Raw genomic sequence first — 13,717 nt, forward strand, 5'->3', positions numbered from 1 at the left:
GGTGGAAGGGTTATCTTGGCAAAGGAGAAATGCTGTAAACAAAGTTGTGCACCATTGTCGAGAAATAAGCTTTTTGTGCATATGGAACATTTCTGGGATCTTTTATTTCAGCTCATGAAACACGGGACCAACACTTTACATATGATATGGAGGTTGGAGACATGTTTATTTTGGAGACATGTTTATTTTGACATTATAAAGAAAACTTGTATAAACAATGGCAACACTGCGATGTTGCATTGAGCCTTGCTTTTGGAAAACACCATCAGTGTCCGACTTTCGGCTGTCACAGATGCACCTCCCCCGACTTAACTCCTTGACTTTCGTCTGCAGTCGGTTGATTCAATGCCCAATGTCAAAGTTCACTATGTACTGAAAAGCACTATAGGCTGTAGCACTACTGAAGGATTGTGAGAGTAAGGACTTTTTCTTCTAGTCTTCTGTTGAAATTACAAGCAAATACTTTTCTTCTTCTATTGTCTTAACCCTGCTCAATGCAAAGCTGTTTTTGGCTTCACACTTACAGTATGTGTATCATAATTCTAGTTTTATGTAAGTGAACTTTGAAACACCCTCAGTCCCCTCCCATCGACACCCACTGCTCAAACACACACTGTAATGTTTAGATCCTGTGCATTCTCTACCTTAGCTGAGATGTATCTGTTTGGCATCAGATACACTGTTACCCAGTAGGACAGTGTGTGTGACAGTGTGCAGTGTTTGTCTGTTGTGTACACTACCAGTGCTATAGTATGTCAGTGACTAATAATTATAATAATAATATATACAGTTGAAGTCGGAAGTTTACATACACCTTAGCCAAATACATTTAAACTCAGTTTTTCACAATTCCTGACATTTAATCCTAGTACAAATTCCCTGTTTTAGGTCAGTTAGGATCACCACTTTATTTTAAGAATGTGAAATGTCAGAATAATAGTAGAGAGAATGATTTATTTCAGCTTTTATTTCTTTCATCACCTTCCCAGTGGGTCAGACGTTTACATACACTCAATTAGTATTTGGTAGCATTGCCTTTAAATTGTTTAACTTGGGTCAAACGTTTCGGGTAGCCTTCCACAAGCTTCCCACAATAAGTTGGGTGAATTTTGGCCCATTCCTCCTGACAGAGCTGGTGTAACTGAGTCAGGTTTGTAGGCCTCCTTGCTCGCACACGCTTTTTCAGTTCTGCCCACACATTTTCTATAGGATTGAGGTCAGGGCTTTGTGATGGCCACTCCAATACCTTGACTTTGTTGTCCTTAAGCCATTTTGCCACAACTTTGGAAGTATGCTTGGGGTCATTGTCCATTTGGAAGACCCATTTGCGACCAAGCTTTAACTTCCTGACTGATGTCTTGAGATGTTGCTTCAACATATCCACATAATTTTCCTCCCTCATGATGCCATCTATTTTGTGAAGTGCACCAGTCCCTCCTGCAGCAAAGCACCCCCACAGCATGATGCTGCAACCCCCGTGCTTCACGGTTGGGATGGTGTTCTTCGGCTTGCAAGAACCCCCTTTTTCCTCCAAACATAACGATGGTCATTATGGCCAAACAGTTCTATTTTTGTTTCATCAGACCAGAGGACATTGCTCCAAAAAGTACGATATTTGTCCCCATGTGCAGTTGCAAACCTTAGTCTGGCTTTTTTATGGCGGTTTTGGAGCAGTGGCTTCTTCCTTGCTGAGTGGCCTTTCAGGTTATGTCGATATAGGACTCGTTTTACTGTGGATATAGATACTTTTGTACCTGTTTCCTCCAGCTTCTTCACAAGGTCCTTTGCTGTTGTTCTGGGATTGATTTGCACTTTTCGCACCAAAGTACGTTCATCTCTAGGAGACAGAACGCGTCTCCTTCCTGAGCGGTATGACAGCTGCGTGGTCCCATGGTGTTTATACTTGCGTACAACTGATTGTACAGATGAACGTGGTACCTTCAGGCATTTGGAAATTGCTCCCAAGGATGAACCAGACTTGTGGAGGTCCACACATTTTTCTGAGGTCTTTGCTGATTTCTTTTGATTTCCCCATGATGTCAAGCAAAGAGGCACTGAGTTTGAAGTTAGGCCTTGAAATACATCCACAGGTACACCTCCAATTGACTCAAATGATGTCAATTAGCCTATCAGAAGCTTCTAAAGCCATGACGTCCTTTTCTGGAATTTTCCAAGCTGTTTAAAGGCACAGTCAACTTAGTGTATGTAAACTTCTGACCCACTGGAATTGTGATACAGTGAATTATAAGAGAAATAATCTGTCTGTAAACAAACTTGTGTCATGCACAAAGTAGATGTAATAACCGACTTTCCAAAACTATAGTTTTTTTTATTTATTTTTTATAATATGTTTATTATTTTCCAATAAAAATAAAGTAAAGACAGCAATACAAACAATGACATTCATTGTACTGTTGGATGGGATGGCCAGTTTAGAGGACAAAACAAAAGTTAACTCACACATACACAAAATAAAACAAAATCCTATTAGGTGGTACATGTATAAGAAGACAGCATATAGTCATTACAAGCAGTGTAGTTCAGCCAAAAATAAATATTGAGTGGAGTACAGCACAGAGTAGCAGCAGATCGTCAGCCCAGTTATGAAGCGGGACTAGACCATTTATCCAGTATCGGCTGCCATATTTTGTAAAACAATGGACTTCTATTGGAGGTGTTGTATCGAATCTTTTCCATATGGATTACATTCCCTAAATCCCGTAACCACATTTCAAAGGTAGGTACAGTCTCCAATTTCCAAAATTGCAATATGAGCCTTTTGGCTAATAGAGTACAAAGAGAGACAGCTTTCCCCTCCTGGTTATTCCCATCAACTGTACCAAACAGAGCGATCAATGGGTCTGGGGCTAGAACTCTATCAAAGGCCTTAGATAAGTAATCAAAAATGAGAGCCCAGTAAGCATGTAATTTAGGGCATGTCCAGAATAAGTGGGACAACGTCCCCTCCTCCTGCTTGCACCTCTCACACAGTGGTGAGGTGTCCGGGAATATTTTATGCAGTTTTACTTTTGAGTAGTGTAACCTGTGTATCACCTTAAACTGTACAAGGTTGTGTCTGGCATTCACTGAACTGTGGTTTATATTCCTGAGAGCTTCTATCCAGTCCTCATTTGAGATTTCTGAACCAAGTTCTTGTTCCCAAGCCCTTTTAATGGTGTCTGTGGATACCTCTATGTGGGCCTGTAGCACATCATACAGTCTAGAGACCGACCCTTTTGAGTGGGGTTTGACAAGAATCAAGCTATCTAATGTAGGACTATTTGGCTTCATGCCATACTGTGGGATATGTGTCCTTAAGAAATTCCTGATTTGGAGGTATCTGAAAAAATGTGTTGTTGGCATGTTGAACTTTGCCTGTAGTTGTTGAAATGAAGCTAACTGACCATCTATGTATAGATTACCAATTGTTGTGAGCCCCTTCTCCCTCCACTGTGAAAACACCACATCATCCAATGCAGGGTGGAAAGCATGATTCAGGCTAATCGGGCTGTCTATGTAAACAGTGGGTATGTTAAGAAAATCCCTAATCTGTTTCCAGATCCTAAGAGTATGACCAATGACTGGGTTAGAGTCATAAGTGGCTTTTTTCACATATGATGGGCTATTAACAAGTGCAGGGAGTGAGGAACGTTGACAGGAGGCCTGCTCAATCAAAAGCCATGAAGGCATATCCTTCCGTCTCATCTCAGGTAAACTTTCCCTCCAGAAAGACACAATGTTCAGATTAGCAGCCCAATAATACAGTTTGAAGTGAGGAAGGCCAAAGCCCCCCTCTATCTTGTACTTGCATAAATGCTTCTTTGCAATTCTGGCTGCCTTGTTATCCCATAAAAATGGAGTTACTATTGAATCCAGTTTCTTAAAATAGCTTTGTGGTATGAAATTGGGTAGACATTGGAAGAGGTAAAGAAACCTGGGTAGGACAACCATTTTAATAGCGTTTATACGACCAACCAAGGAAATAGGCAGAGTTTTCCAGAAATCTATATTTTGTTTAAGCTGATATATTTTCATGTCCCAATTCACTTTCAATAGCTGGTCAAGGTCTCTTGTCACTACAATGCCAAGGCTTGTGAACTTGTCCCTCACTGTTCTAAACGGGGTAGATTGCAGAAATTGCATATCCACAGGCCGTGATATTGGCATCAACTCACTTTTTTGCCAGTTTATCTTGTAGCCAGAGAAGGAGCCGAATGTGTCTATCAAGTTAAGTAATGGTGGAATAGAAGTTTTAGGCTTGGACAAAAACAAAAGAACATCGTCTGCATATAGGGAAATTTTGTGCTGTGTGTCTTTTATTTTAACAGAAGCTATATCGGCACATGCCCGAATGCGCGTAGCAAGGGGTTCCATGGCTATAGCGAAGAGAGCAGGCGAAATAGGGCACCCCTGTCGGCACCCCTTGAACAGGCGGAATGACTGCGACATTTCCTGATTGGTCACCACGGACGCCATTGGGTGTGCATAAATAATTCTTATCCAATTAATAAATTCCTTTCCAAATCCGAAATGCTCCAGAACCGACATCATATACTTCCACTCAATCTGATCGAACGCCTTCTCTGCATCAAGAGCTATTACCACTGCCTCAACTTTATGATCATGATACATTACGTTGAAAAGGCGTCTCAAATTGTAGTATATATGTCGGCCCGGGATGAAACCTGTCTGGTCAGGGTGTATGATGTCGGAAATATATTTTTTTAATCGGTTTGCCAATATCTTTGTCAACACCTTGTTTTCTATGGGGAGTAACGACACGGGGCGATACGACGACATCTCCATGGAATCTCTATCTTTTTTCAAGATCAGGGCTATTGTAGCCTCATACAGTGTTTGCGGGAGTTTGGTATTTTCTTTGGATTGTTGAAACATTCGCAGCATAAGTGGAGATAGACTAGCGCAGTACTTCTTGTAGAATTCTATTACATATCCATCGGGCCCAGGGGCCTTGCTGTTTGGAAATTGTGCTATCGCTGTGTTAATTTCATCTAAGGTTATCCCTGCATCGAGTGCGGCAGCTGCCCCCTGTCTAGTTTAGGAAGTTCACAATCAGCGAGAAAGCGTTCCATAGTTTGTGGATCAGTAGCATCGCATTTTGATTGGTATAGCTCTGAGTAAAACTGTGCAAAGCATTTATTAATGTCCTGCGGATCTGTTACTATTTTACCCTTCTTGTCTTTTATTTTGTGAATAGCTCTAGATGCTTGTACATGCCTTAGCTGTCTTGCTAATAATTTATGTGGTTTGTCCCCCAGTTCAAAATAACTTTGTTGCGTTCTAGCAAGTAAAGAGCCCACCCGTTTCGAAAGGATGGTATTGTATTCATACTTTAACTTTGTGATCTTCTCAAGGACTGTATACGAGGAATTTGTCCTAAAAACGTTCTCCTGTTCCCCTAACTCTCTTTCAATTTCTCTCAGCCTAGTATTGGCACGTTTCTTCCTCTCTGATGTATAAGAAATAATGTAACCTCTAATCACAGCCTTTAGAGATTCCCAAAGGGTGGAGTCGTCAACATCCCCCGTGTCGTTAGTACTGAGGAAAAAGGCAATCTGCTCCTTCAAATACTGACAAAAAGCCTCATCTTTCAACAGGTATGCGTCTAAGCGCCACGGTCGCCGACCTGTCGACATATTATCGAGTTTCAGCACCATGGACAGAGGAGAGTGGTCCGTAATTAGAATGGGGTGATAGGTAACCGACTCAGCTGCTGAAATTAGTTTGGAGTCCAACAAAAAATAGTCAATTCTGGAATATGATTTATGAACTGATGAAAAGAAAGAATAATCCCTGTCTGTTGGGTGCGTCAGTCTCCAAATATCGACAATGTTAAGGTTTGTCATCAATGTATTTAGACAGACACTGGCATTTGATTGTTGAAGTGACCTTGATAGCTGTTTATCTAAAAGAGGGTCTAACGTACAGTTAAAGTCACCTCCAACAATAACACTTGTATCCGAGATATTTGGTATGGCCTTAAATACCCTTTGAAAAAATAATGGATCATCGAAGTTGGGTCCATATAAATTGACCAAGGTTATTGGTTTTGAATTCAGTGTACCAGCCACAATAATATACCGACCATTAGGATCTGAAATCGAGGTTGAGTAAACAAAAGGAATGTTTTTCCTTATCAGGATTGCTACCCCTCTCGCTTTTGCATCAAAGTTAGACTGGTATATCTGACCGATCCAGCCGACTCGTAGCTTGGCCTGCGCGGTGCGTTTAATATGAGTTTCTTGAAGAAGCACTATGTCAGCACCCAGTGATTTAAGATGAGAAAAAACCTTAGCTCGTTTCACGACATGCCCTAATCCATTACAGTTCCAGCTGACTATCTTTATTCCACCTGGTCTACTCTGTGCTCGGTCACTATGTGGCATTTCTTATTTTAAAGCAAATTGCTGCTGTCATACAAAACCCAGAAGAAAAAACGTCCCGCCGTGCGGAGCTTGTCATGCCACCTGTACTAATAAACGTGAACATAAAACACAGACCCCATCCCCCCTCCCGTCCCTTTACTGAGTGACTTCCCCAAACGAAGCACTCCTTGGCTAACACACAAACGTTAGGGTGTCTAGACATAAAGCTTGAACTAACTCGTCTTCTATAGATGCTCCGCATATAAACTAATATTAAATAACACTTAACTTAACTCTCATGTTAGGGGGTGAGTGGCGCTAAAACATGACATGCCAAACAATGCTATATTAGCCACAACATCTCACCTATCATACAGTGGGGAAAAAAAGTATTTAGTCAGCCACCAATTGTGCAAGTTCTCCCACTTAAGAAGATGAGAGAGGCCTGTAATTTTCATCATAGGTACACGTCAAATATGAGAGACAAATTGAGGAAAAAAATTCCAGAAAATCACATTGTAGGATTTTTAAGGAATTTATTTGCAAATTATGGTGGAAAATAAGTATTTGGTCACCTACAAACAAGCAAGATTTCTGGCTCTCACAGACCTGTAACTTCTTCTTTAAGAGGCTCCTCTGTCCTCCACTCGTTACCTGTATTAATGGAACCTGTTTGAACTTGTTATCAGTATAAAAGACACCTGTCCACAACCTCAAACAGTCACACTCCAAACTCCACTATGGCCAAGACCAAAGAGCTGTCAAAGGACACCAGAAACAAAATTGTAGACCTGCACCAGGCTGGGAAGACTGAATCTGCAATAGGTAAGCAGCTTGGTTTGAAGAAATCAACTGTGGGAGCAATTATTAGGAAATGGAAGACATACAAGACCACTGATAATCTCCCTCGATCTGGGGCTCCACGCAAGATCTCACCCCGTGGGGTCAAAATGATCGCAAGACCGGTGAGCAAAAATCCCAGAACCACACGGGGGGACCTAGTGAATGACCTGCAGAGAGCTGGGACCAAAGTAACAAAGCCTACCATCAGTAACACACTACGCCGCCAGGGACTTAAATCCTGCAGTGCCAGACGTGTCCCCCTGCTTAAGCCAGTACATGTCCAGGCCCGTGCTAGAGTGCATTTGGATGATCCAGAAGAGGATTGGGAGAATGTCATATGGTCAGATGAAACCAAAATAGAACCTTTTGGTCAAAACTCAACTCGTCGTGTTTGGAGGACAAAGAATGCTGAGTTGCATCCAAAGAACACCATACCTACTGTGAAGCATGGGGGTGGAAACATCATGCTTTGGGGCTGTTTTTCTGCAAAGGGACCAGGACGACTGATCCGTGTAAAGGAAAGAATGAATGGGGCCATGTATCGTGAGATTTTGAGTGAAAACCTCCTTCCATCAGCAAGGGCATTGAAGATGAAACGTGGCTGGGTCTTTCAGTATGACAATGATCCCAAACACACCGCCCGGGCAACGAAGGAGTGGCTTCGTAAGAAGCATTTCAAGGTCCTGGAATGGCCTAGCCAGTCTCCAGATCTCAACCCCATAGAAAATCTTTGGAGGGAGTTGAAAGTCCGTGTTGCCCAGCGACAGCCCCAAAACATCACGCTCTAGAGGAGATCTGCATGGAGAAAGGGCCAAAATACCGTGTGAGAAAACCTTGTGAAGACTTACAGAAAACGTTTGACCTGTGTCATTGCCAACAAAGGGTATATAACAAAGTATTGAGAAACTTTTGTTATTGACCAAATACTTATTTTCCACCATAATTTGCAAATAAATTCATAAAAAATCCTACAATGTGATTTTCTGGATTTTTTTTCCTCATTTTGTCTGTCATAGTTGACGTGTACCTATGATGAAAATTACAGGCCTCTCTCATCTTTTTAAGTGGGAGAACTTTCACAATTGGTGGCTGACTAAATACTTTTTTCCCCCACTGTATAAGTCCCAATTTCTGATCTTCTGATCGAAAAGACATAGGCCGGAAATTCAATTCACACACATTCCTGGCCTGTATTTGGCCATTTAGCCTGCTGGCACAGCCGTTCTGTATCCTCAGCCGGGGAGCTTGCTTGTCAAGAACAGATCGGCCTCTTTTGCGTTGTCAAACGTACGTGTTGATCCCTCGACTGTCACCTTAAACCGGGCTGGGAAGAGGAATCCATATCGGATGTTGGCCGCCCTGCATTTGTTGCGTACCTCATCATACTCTTTCCGTTGGTTCCTCACCTCCAAGGTAAGATCTGGGTAGAGAGACACCCTGGCTCCGTTGTAGTTAAGGGGGAACTTTTGACTAGCCAGCTTGAGGATAAGATCCCTGGTGTGGGGATAGTGCAGCCTTACGATGAATGGCCTTGGTGGCCCGCCCTTGGCCGGCTTCGTTGCCTGTGCTCTGTGTGCGCGGTCGATCAGGATGGCCGTTTTGAAGTGTTCACTCCCCAGCAATGCCGGTATCAGCTCCGAGACAAATTCAGTGGGTTTCCCTTTCTCAGTGTCCTCCTGGATCCCACATATTCGGATGTTCTGGCGTCTTGAATGCGACTCGAGCATTTCCAGTCGGGCCTTCAGGGTTTTGTTGTCATTTTTGAACGTTGCGCACTGTTTCTCTATGTCCTGTAGCCTGGCCTCGTGATCGATTGTCGTCTGCTCAACCTCGTGCACCCTTCCCTTAGTTGCCTTCACAGTTTCGGCCAAAGTCCCAATACTCTTTGAGATATCAGCCAACCTTGTGTCTACCTTCTTGCTTAGTGCGTTTATGGCAGCCAGTATGTCACTTTGAGTAGGATCTGTGGGGAACTCTTGGAAGCTAGCCTCTTCAGCTAGCTCCTCGTGGGTCGGCGACGTTGAAATTGGTTCGTTGTCTATCTCATTCCAATTATCTTGTTTAGCGCCCCCTTTTTTGTTGCCTTTTCCCTTTGTCATATTTGTTTGAAGTTATAGGTTGTGAGAGGTTAAGATAAATATTAATTTGTTTCAAAATTGAGCGGAGCTCTAGCAATGCACGTCTACTCCATAGCACGCTCTCTAGCGCCCCCCCCCCAAAACTATAGTTTGTTAACAAGAAATGTGTGGAGTGGTTGAAAAACAAGTTTTAATGACTCCAACCTAAGTGTATGTAAACTTCCGACTTCAACTGTATATAGCGCTTTTCATACAGAATATGTCAAAGAAATACATTAAAAAAAATAATTGAGGCAGCTGGCAGTTCAAATTGTCTATTGGGTGTCAGTGTTGTCTCACAGTGCCCCTGTCTGTTTTCTTCAGTTATTAGTCAGTTCTCTAGCTTTAATGCTATAAACACCCTCCTGAATAGGTCCCTGATGTAATTGTATTCCAGGTTTTGTGATTGGCATGTCCCCCTGTCTGTCTGTGTCCTCTGACAGGACCGTGAGGATGCAGCAGCTGCGCGTTGCAGTGGTGGGCGTGGGAGCTGCAGGTCTGTGTGCCGCACGTCACATCCTGTCCCGCCCAGACACCTTCGCACCACCTGTCGCCTACAAGCTCACGGAACACGTGGGTGGCACCTGGTTCTGTGAGGAACGTACCGGTAGCTATGACAACGGGCTGCCCATTCACAGCAGCATGTACAGAGACCTCAGGTACTGTAACACTCTAACCTCACACCTCTCACTCTGTTTTTCTCTCTCTCTCTGACATGACCCTGGTCTTATTTTGTGTGTCTCATGTCTTACTCTCCCTCCCTCTATGCAGGACCAACCTGCCCAAGGAGGTGATGATGTTCCCTGACTTCCCCTTTGACCCCCAGCTACCCTCCTTCCTGCCACACCAGGAAGTGCAGAGATATCTGGAGAGATACTGCCAGAGCCACCGCATCACACCACACGTCAGGTTAGTTACCGTCCACTCACACACAATGCCTTGTGGTCCTTTGTCAGGGGTAGAGAAGGAAGGTCCACACTCATCAATTTCAGGTGAAAAAAGGAAAAACTGTATTTGATTTCACAGGAAAATAGTCTAAAGCCTCTCACCACATATCTCCCCCACTCTTTGTTAGTTCAGCACTGTGGTGGAGGAGGTGAGCCCTGTCACCATGGCGACAGAGGAGAAGGGACCAATGACGAAGTGGGAGGTGACTTCACGTGACAAGTCGGGATCACATCCCATCCATCCCTGGGCTAGAGCGATTTAAAGGTGCACACCAGAGTCATCATCTAGCTTATCTTTCTCTTCCTACACTAAATATACAAACGTATGTCGACACCCCTTCAAATTAGTGAATTTGGCTATTTCAGCCACACCCGTTGCTGACAGGTGTATGAAATCGAGCACACAGCCATGCAATCTCCATAGACAAACATTGGCAGTAGAATGGCCTTACTGAAGAGCTCAGTGACTTTCAACTTGGCCACCTTTCCAACAAGACATTTCGTCAAATTTCTGCCCTGCTAGAGTTGCCCCGGTCAATTGTAAGTGCTGTTATTGTGAAGTGGAAACGTCTCGGAGCAACAACGGCTCAGCCGTAAAGTGGTATGCCACACAAGCTCACAGAACGGGAGTGCTGAAGCGCGTAAAAATCGTCTGTCCTCGGTTGCAACAATCAATCAATTGAATGTATTTATAAAGCCCTTTTTACATAAGCAGATGTCACAAAGTGCTATACAGAAACTCACTACCGCATTCCAAACTGCCTCTGGAAGCAACGTCAGCACAAGAACTGTCCGTCGGGAGCTTCATGAATGGGTTTCCATGGCCGAGCAGCCGCTCACAAGCCTAAGATCACCAGACGCAATGCCAAGCGTCGGCTGGAGTGGTGTAAAGTTCGCCGCCATTGGACTCTGGAGCAGTGGAAATGAATCACGCGCTTCACCATCTGGCAGTCCGATGGACGAATCTGGGTTTGGCGGATGCCAGGAGATAGATACCTGCCCGAATGCATAGTGCCAACTGTAAAGTTTGGTGGAGGAGGAATAATGGTATGTGGCTGCTTTTCATGGTTTGGGCTAGGCCCCTTAGTTCCAGTGAAGGGAAATCTTAACACTACAGCATACAATTACATTCTAGACGATTCTGTGCTTCCAACTTTGTGGCAACAGTTTGGTGAAGGCCCTTACCTGTTTCAGCATGACAATGCCCCCGTGCACAAAGCGAGGTCCATACAGAAATGGTTTGTCGAGATCGGTGTGGAAGAACTTGACTGGCCTGCACAGAGCCCTGACCTCAACTCCATCGAACACCTTTGGGATTAATTGGAATGCCAACTGCGAGCCAGGCCTAATCGCCCAACATCAGTGCCCGACCTTACTAATGATCTTGTGGCTGAATGGAAGCAAGTCCCTGCAGCAATGTTCCAACATCTAGTGGAAATCCTTCCCAGAAGAGTGGATGCTGTTATAGCAGCAAAGGGGGAACCAACTCCATATTAATGCCCATGATTTTGGAATGAGATGTTCGACGAGCAGGTGTCCACATACTTTTGGTCATGTAGTGTAATACTTTTGGTCATGTAGTGTATATCTCATGTCTGGGTTTTTCTGACCATGTGACCTGATCTGGAAAACGTCTGGGCCAGGTTAGGTGGTCAGGAAAAACTCATGGCCTGTATCTCATGCCATCTCTCTTTATCTCCCTCTCTCTCTGAAGCTGTATCTCATCCCATCCCCGTCTCTCTTTCTAGGCAAAGTGATCCACAGTCACTCATACCGCCACCCAGAGCCCTTCTCAGGTCAGTCAGTGGTGGTGCTGGGGCCTCAGGACTGGACATCTCACTAGAACTGGGTCGATCCAATGCCCAGGTGACTCTGAGCCATGGTAAGCCCACCCTGCCCTTCCCTCTGCCCTATGGGGTCTTCCAGGCTACACCTGTGGTGGAGGTCCAGGAGGATGGGTCTCTGCAGTTCCAGGATGGGTCCATTACCCAGGCCCAGGTCCTGCTGCTCTGTACGGGCTACAACTTCAGCTACCCCTTCCTAGAGCCGGCCAAGCTGGGCCTGGAGGTCCAGGAGCACCTGGTAACTCCGCTCTACAGGTTCCTGATGCCTCCAGCCTTCCCATCACTCTTCATCATTGGCATCTGCAAAATAATTTGCCCCTTCCCCCACTTTCACTGCCAGATGAGGAAGGAGGCTTAAAGATGGTTGATGTTGTTGAAAATCTTATTTTTTGTGGAACAAAATATCTGGCATTCCCACCCCTCCCTCACCATCTCTATCTCTCTCTCACTCTGCCCCTCTCTCTCTTCAGATCCAGTTTGCCCTTGCAGTGCTGGAGGACTCCGAGGCCCTGCCGTCGCGTGCTGAGATGGAAGAGGAGGCCCAGAGAGAGCTGAAGAGGAAGGCAGAGAGGGGGGTGCAGCTCAAACACATGCTGAAGATGGACAAGGACCAGTGGGGTTATGCCCAGACCTTAGCTCAGACTGGGAGGTTCTCCCCTCTGCTCCCAGTCACACAGAGCCTGTATGAGGAGGTATGGAGGCAAAGACACGTTCACCCACAGAACTACAGGCAGCTAAACGATCGACTCATCAGCGACACCCAATGGGAGCAACAGGAACTGCAGGCTGGTGAATGCAGAGGAGAGGCAGCCTGGTCTCAGAGACGTAACATAGTAAATGGGTAAATTCGGAAATGTGGATTAGTATGAAATGTTACGTTTGGTATGGTTACGTAAGACAGATGGTTCCTTAAGGCAAAAATGAAAGTAGTATGGTTGGTCGGGGTGAATGGGCGGGCGGATAACGCGAACGTCTAGCAACCCTAAGGTTGCGAGTTCGAATCTCATCACGTATAATTTTAGCTAATTAGCAACTTTTCAACTACACTGAACAAAATTATAAACGCAACAATTTCAAAGATTTTACTGACTTACAGTTTATATAAGGAAATCAGTTAATTGAAATAAATTCATTAGGCCCTAATCTATGGACTTCATATGACTGGGAATACAGATATGCATCTGTTGGTCACAGAGGCCTTAAAAAAAAGGTAGGGGCGTGGATTAGAAAACCAGTCAGTATCTGATGTGACCACCATTTGCTTCATGCAGTGCGATACATCTCCTTTGCATAGAGTTGACCAGGCTGTGGAATGTTGTCCCACTCCTCTTCAATGGCTGTGTGAAGTTGCTGGATATTGGCGGGAACTGAAACATACTGTTGTATACGTCGATCCAGAGCATCCCAAACATGCTCAATGGGTGATATGTCTGGTGAGTATGCAGGCCATGGAAGAACTGGGACATTTTCAGCTTCCAGGAATTGTGTACAGATCCTTGCGAGGTGATGGCGGCAGATGAATAACACGACAATGGGCCTCAGGATTTCATCACAGTATTTTTGTGCATTCAAATTGCCAT

The 13,717-nt window shown here is 44.5% G+C and overlaps 1 pseudogene; it reads left to right on the forward strand.

Moving 5' to 3' along the window:
• The first annotated feature begins 345 nt into the window (after window positions 1-345).
• LOC121574546 lies at window positions 346-13,101 on the forward strand (annotated as a pseudogene).
• The last annotated feature ends 616 nt before the right edge of the window (window positions 13,102-13,717 follow it).

The sequence above is a fragment of the Coregonus clupeaformis genome, chromosome 9 (genome assembly GCF_020615455.1).
Source record: "Coregonus clupeaformis isolate EN_2021a chromosome 9, ASM2061545v1, whole genome shotgun sequence".
Lineage (NCBI taxonomy): Eukaryota > Metazoa > Chordata > Actinopteri > Salmoniformes > Salmonidae > Coregonus > Coregonus clupeaformis.